Raw genomic sequence first — 6,000 nt, forward strand, 5'->3', positions numbered from 1 at the left:
TTTGGAACAACCTGTACCGAAATGCTGCCTCCCTCCTCATCTGAGAGCTCAATGGCAGCTGGGGCTGCTGGTCACTGGCTCCAGGCTCCGGGCCTTCACTTGGCTGCAGGAGCCGGGGCCGAGGTGGCCTGCCCATCTCCTCACTGTAATGTGGGGACAGCACCGCCGTGACGAGACGCCCTGAGCGAGCGAGGCCCCAGGACCCGCGGTGACTGACAGCGCCCGCGCCACCTCCACGCTCTGCGCCCGAGCTGCCGTGAGCGCCGCGGTGGCAGGTTATCACATGGACTGTGGTGGCCCCTCCACAACGTGGCGGCAGAAAGGAGGGGCAGTGGCTGGGAGTGCCGGGCTTTGGACAGAGGTTATTAGGACAGCCGGACAGACAGACGCTAAGTCCCAGGAGCGAGGAGTGTGGAGGCTGTGCAGGCGGAGACAGGCTGGGCCGGGGGCTGGGCAGGAGGTGGCACAGACCCTGCCCTCAGCTGTGGAGCCACCCCCTGCAGGTTTTCAAATGCTTTTCTTCTGAGAGAAGCAGTCCCACGCTGGGGTGTCCCTGTGACAGCACAATGCCTGGCGCCCGGTGGCACTGGACAGGGACTGTGACCCCAAAACTGTTCCTGGAGGTGCCATGGTCACAGGAAGTGAGGGCTGGAGCTCATGTCTCGGGAGGAAGCTGTCAGTCAGCTCGGCGCAGCCGTGAGCAAGTGACCGGATGCTGGAGGTGAGGACAGTGGGCCTTCCCCACCTCCAGCCTCGCCTCCTGGATGGCATCTCCGGGGCATCTTTGGGTCGGTCTGGCCCTGGTGTGGAAGCCTGGTGCTGGGGGAACCCCCAGCTCTCAGGGCGCTTGGGCTCCCCTGGAGTTCCCCAGCCGCACCCCCTGCCTCTAGGCCTCTCCGTCCTGGGAAATCCCGGTGCCTGGCCTTTGAAGGCGGAGCCCCGGCCCTGAAGGGCTTCCCAGCCTCAGCTTCAAAGGCCTGAGAGGCAGCCCGGGGAGGGGGTGTGGCGGACAGGGTGAGGGACCCAGCTCCCCAGGCACCTCCAGCCTGGTGCGGCGTGGGGAGAGCCAGCTCTTCCTCCCTGAACTAGAGACCCTGCTGTTCAGAGGTGTCGGTGAGCACCTGCTGTGCGCCAGGAGCCACATGACCTCTCACTGTCCACAGGCACCTGGCTCGCTTAGGCTTGTCCGGTCTGGCACATCCTTCTCCCCGCCTCCTGGACCATCTCCCTCTCCTGCTTCCTGGGCCTGCGGGGCTGGGGCCGAATGGCCACACGGTGGGCCCCTCCAGGGAGTTAGGGCTCACCTGAGCCTCAGCTTTCCCTCCTGTCACGTGTGAACGACACCTGTCCTCTGGGCAACGGGACCCTGCAGCCCGGGTGCGCAGCATCAGCTCCCGTCTGGTCTTCCGGACCCCGACGCGGAGTGAGGGGAGGGCGTGCCGTTAATGACCACTCAGGAGGTACCACGTCCGTCCTGCGCATGTGCAGGGTCACGGCCGCCCCGGGGGCAGCAGGCTGTCCCCACGTCCCTTCCTGTCCCTGAGCTTCAGGAATGGCTGCTCAAGTCAGAGGTGAGATGGACATGAGCAGAGGGCACGGCTGGGGTGTATCTGGCCACCCCGCTGTCCCCGAGGAGCGGCTGCCTCGTGCCCCTCCTCTGAGCATTGCTTTTAAACCGAGGGCTGTGAGCCAGCAGTGGGTGTGGGAACCCACCGGGCAGGTCGTGACCTGAGGGGCTACGGAGAGTGAAATAGAGAGGAAACAGCAAACACCCACCGAGGGGGAACCTTCCTTTCGTGTAGGCACTGGTGCCCAGCGGACAGCCCCCTCGGCCCTCAGCATGGCCGCTGTGCTCAGAGGGCCAGCGAAGGCCGGAGCTCTGGCTTTTAGACGATGTCACACGGAGAGCCGTCCTCAGCATGTGCAGATCGAACTGGGTGTCGTGTTGGATTTGGAGGCTGGCTTCTGCAGGGATGGTGGGATTATTTCCTTCCATCCCTCCTTCCCTCCATGCAACCTTCTGTCCAACCTTCCATCCGACCGTCCCTCCAACCTTCCATCCCTCCAACCTTCCATCCAACCTTCCCTCCAACCTTCCATCCGACCGTCCGTCCAACCTTCCATCCCTCCTTCCCTCCATCCAACCTTCCCTCCAACCTTCCATCCAACCGTCCATCCAACCTTCCATCCAACCTTCCATCCCTCCAACCTTCCATCCAACCTTCCCTCCAACCTTCCGTCCAACCGTCCATCCAACCTTCCATCCCTCCTTCCCTCCAACCTTCCGTCCAACCTTCTGTCCAACCTTCCATCCCTCCTTCCCTCCATCCAACCTTCCCTCCAACCTTCCGTCCAACCGTCCATCCAACCTTCCCTCCAACCTTCTGTCCAACCTTCATCCAACTGTCCATCCAACCTTCCATCCCTCCTTCCCTCCAACCTTCCGTCCAACCTTCCGTCCAACCTTCCATCCCTCCTTCCCTCCATCCAACCTTCCCTCCAACCTTCCGTCCAACCTTCCATCCAACCGTCCATCCAACCTTCCATCCCTCCTTCCCTCCATCCTACCTTCCCTCCAACCTTCCCTCCAACCTTCCCTCCAACCTTCCATCCAACCTTCCCTCCAACCTTCCATCCCTCCTTCCATCCATCCTCCCTCCTTCCCTCCAACCTTCCCTCCTTCCTTCCTTCTCTCTCCTTCCTTCCCTCTTTCCTTCTCTCCTTCCTCCCTTTCTTCTTCCTTCCTCCCCTTCCTTCTTTTCTTCCTTCCTCCCTCCCTTTCCTCCTCCCTTCCCTCCCTTCTTTCCTTCCTTCCTTCCTCCCTTCCTTCCTTCTTCCTTCCTCCCTCCCTCCCTCTTCCTTCCTCCCTTCCTTCCTTCCTTCCTTCCTTCCTTCCTTCCTTCCTCCCTTCCTTCCTCCCTTCTTCCTTCCGTCCGTTTGGCACACTCTGTCTGATGCTGGTTGGGAGCAACAGTGAGTTTATCATCCCTGTTTCAGAGGCAAACAAAGGAGGGTTTGCTTTTCTTTCTTGCAAAACCTCTAGCCCCTCCAGAGATCTCATCCCCATGCGTGTACGAGTGTTAAAAATATTCTTATTTCCTAGGAATAAACCCTAGATGTCCTGGCATCCCACCCCAGATCTTCTCTGAAGACCGGGCTTCAGCTTTCCCAGCTCTAAGGACTCTCTGCCTTACTCAGCTCACGTCACGAAGCCATGTTGCTCTCTCCTTTAAACCTTCAAACGGGACAGCAGCGACTCTGCAAATACCTCCTAGTTCAGCTGGTGAAGTCTCAGGATAATTGTTATTTCTTGATGCTCTGATTCCAGAGCCAGTAAGTGGTATGTCTGCCGGCACCAGGCCTTTTACGTGAGTGTCTTAGGATCCATCCTGCCTCCATGAATCCTAAGGTTCACGGGGTAAAGCCAGCTGCCTACTTGCTGGGCTAAGGTGGCATCACACACAGGAATGACGGAGGGAATTCATTTAAGATCGCCCTGAGCACATGACCCCGTGCACTTGGCTCTACCCAGAAAGACAGCTCCGTGTTGTCCTGGCGGACAGAGCTGGAGGACACACCTGCAGATGGAGGACACCTGTGACCTGCGACGATCCCAGTGGTCACACCCAGCGCCGCCTCCGGGGCTGGCGTCTCACTCCTCCCTCCAGGCCATGAGCTCAGCCATCGCAGGGCCAGGTGAGGCCCCAGGGGCCCTGCAGCCGGAGCAGCCCTGAGCGCACACCGGCTCGACCCAGTGGCTGCTGGCCCGGTGGGTAGTCTGCGGGGCAGTGGTGGCAGGAGGACCAGAGATGGCCTTCGTGCTACCCCGCTGCCCTGACTTGCCTGTGAAAGGATTGGCAGCCTCGGTCACCCCCCCCCCCACACCCCAGGCGCAGTAGGGAGAGAGGCCGGCTGTGTCCTTGACAGAAAGGAGGCCGACCCCCAGGCCACAGGCCCAGGGAGGAGCCGCCGCTCAGAGCCTCTGCCTGTTCTAAAGGTGCTGCTTCTGGAACCACAGGCACTTCCCACTTCCCTTCCCAGTCGCCGCCGCGTCGCCTCCTCCCGTGCAGCCCCCTCCCGGGAACACGGCCCCCTCCCGGGAACACAGCCCCCCTCCCGGGTACACAGCCCACTCCCAGGAACACGGCCCCCCTCCCGGGAACAAGGCCCATTCCCGGGAATACAGCCCCCTCCCGGGAACACGGCCCCCTCCCGGGAACACGGCCCCCTCCCGGGAACACGGCCCCCTCCCGGGAACACGGCCCCCCTCCCGGGAACACGGCCCCCTCCCGGGAACACGGCCCCCTCCCGGGAACACAGCCCCCTCCCGGGAACAAGGCCCCCCTCCCGGGTACACAGCCCACTCCCAGGAACACGGCCCCCCTCCCGGGAACACGGCCCCCTCCCGGGAACACAGCCCCCTCCCGGGAACACGGCCCCCTCCCGGGAACACGGCCCCCTCCCGGGAACATGGCCCCCTCCCGGGAACAAGGCCCCCTCCCGGGAACACGGCCCCCTCCCGGGAACACGGCCCCCTCCCGGGAACACGGCCCCCTCCCGGGAACACGGCCCCCTCCCGGGAACACGGCCCCCTCCCGGGAATACAGCCCCCTCCCGGGAATACAGCCCCCTCCCGGGAATACAGCCCCCTCCCGGGAACACAGCCCCCTCCCGGGAACAAGGCCCCCCTCCCAGGAACACAGCCCCCTCCCGGGAACACGGCCCCCTCTCGGGAATACAGCCCCCCTCCCGGGAACAAGGGCCCCCTCCTGGGAACACGGCCCCCTCCCGGGAACACGGCCCCCTCCCGGGAACACAGCCCCCTCCCGGGAACACGGCCCCCTCCCAGGAACATGGCCCCCTCCCGGGAACACGGCCCCCTCCCGGGAACACGGCCCCCTCCCGGGAATACAGCCCCCTCCCGGGAACACGGCCCCCTCCCGGGAATACGGCCCCCTCCCGGGAACACGGCCCCCTCCCGGGAACACGGCCCCCTCCCGGGAACATGGCCCCTCCCGGGAACACGGCCCCCTCCCGGGAACGCAGCGCCCTTGCTCCCCTGCCCCCCTCGCCCCCTTGTGGGACGCACTGCGGGCTCTGAGGTTCCTCCGTCAGGCCTGTGTTACAAGGAGCGGATGCGCTGCTGGCCTCGCTGCCATATAGAGCGCCTTATGAGACGCGCGGGGCCTGCGTCCGGTCAGCACCAGCTGCCTCCACCTGAGGTTCTCACCAAACCAGCATGGACCACGCAGGTGGCCCTCAGCGCTCACCCGAAGCCGCCCTGAGAGCTGCCGCTGCGGGGCTTCCTGGAGGAAACCCCGTTTCTGCCTGAGAGACCTGCGGAGAGGCCCCTACTGCCTGTCCCAGAGGAGCACTGAGGACAGGGTGGGGAGGCAGGGCGGCAATGTCATCGGCCGCTGGGCGGGGCGCCCAGAGCCAGGAGGGTGGGTGGGCGCTCGTGGCCCCCAGACACTGGAGACCTCACCAGAATTTGAGCAACCAGATCCAGCTGGGCCTGAAGCCAGACAGACGGTGTGCCCTTTCCCATCATGCACGGTGGTAACTGCCTCGCGCCAGGCGTCGGTCACCGACAGCCTCAGGAGCGGCAGCAGGTGCCCGGGTTCGAGGTCGAACCAGACTCAGAAATTGCTCATGTGCCAGCTCTGCAAGTTCAGGGGTGTGGCCCGTGAACGTCCTTGTGACCTGACCCCTGTTCTCCACAGACATGTCGTCCAAACACGGGGACTGGAGCTTTGCTTCTGGCCACGCTGACGCGGGGTCTGGCAGCCCCGGGCGGACAAAAAGGAGCCGGACCGCCGAGCCATGCTGCCCCCTCCCGTGAGATGACTGTCCCCCACGTCCACTGGGAAATGGACATGTCAACGAGCCCCCCAGGTGGTCACAAACCAGATTTGTTCTGTGCAGTTTCAGCATCTGGTTCTTGGCATCTTCCCTCTGTCCTACCGGGGACCCTTACCTCTGCTCTGTGCAGGCCGGCAC

General features: G+C 63.8%; 1 long non-coding RNA gene across 1 annotated transcript; it reads left to right on the forward strand.

The window, feature by feature from the left end:
* The first annotated feature begins 633 nt into the window (after nucleotides 1-633).
* LOC114228033 (uncharacterized) lies at nucleotides 634-5,742 on the forward strand. Its single transcript, XR_003614117.2, has 3 exons — nucleotides 634-721; nucleotides 3,104-3,368; nucleotides 5,724-5,742. It is a non-coding gene; the product is annotated as an uncharacterized LOC114228033 (long non-coding RNA).
* The last annotated feature ends 258 nt before the right edge of the window (nucleotides 5,743-6,000 follow it).

The sequence above is a fragment of the Eptesicus fuscus genome, chromosome 14 (genome assembly GCF_027574615.1).
Source record: "Eptesicus fuscus isolate TK198812 chromosome 14, DD_ASM_mEF_20220401, whole genome shotgun sequence".
NCBI lineage: Eukaryota > Metazoa > Chordata > Mammalia > Chiroptera > Vespertilionidae > Eptesicus > Eptesicus fuscus.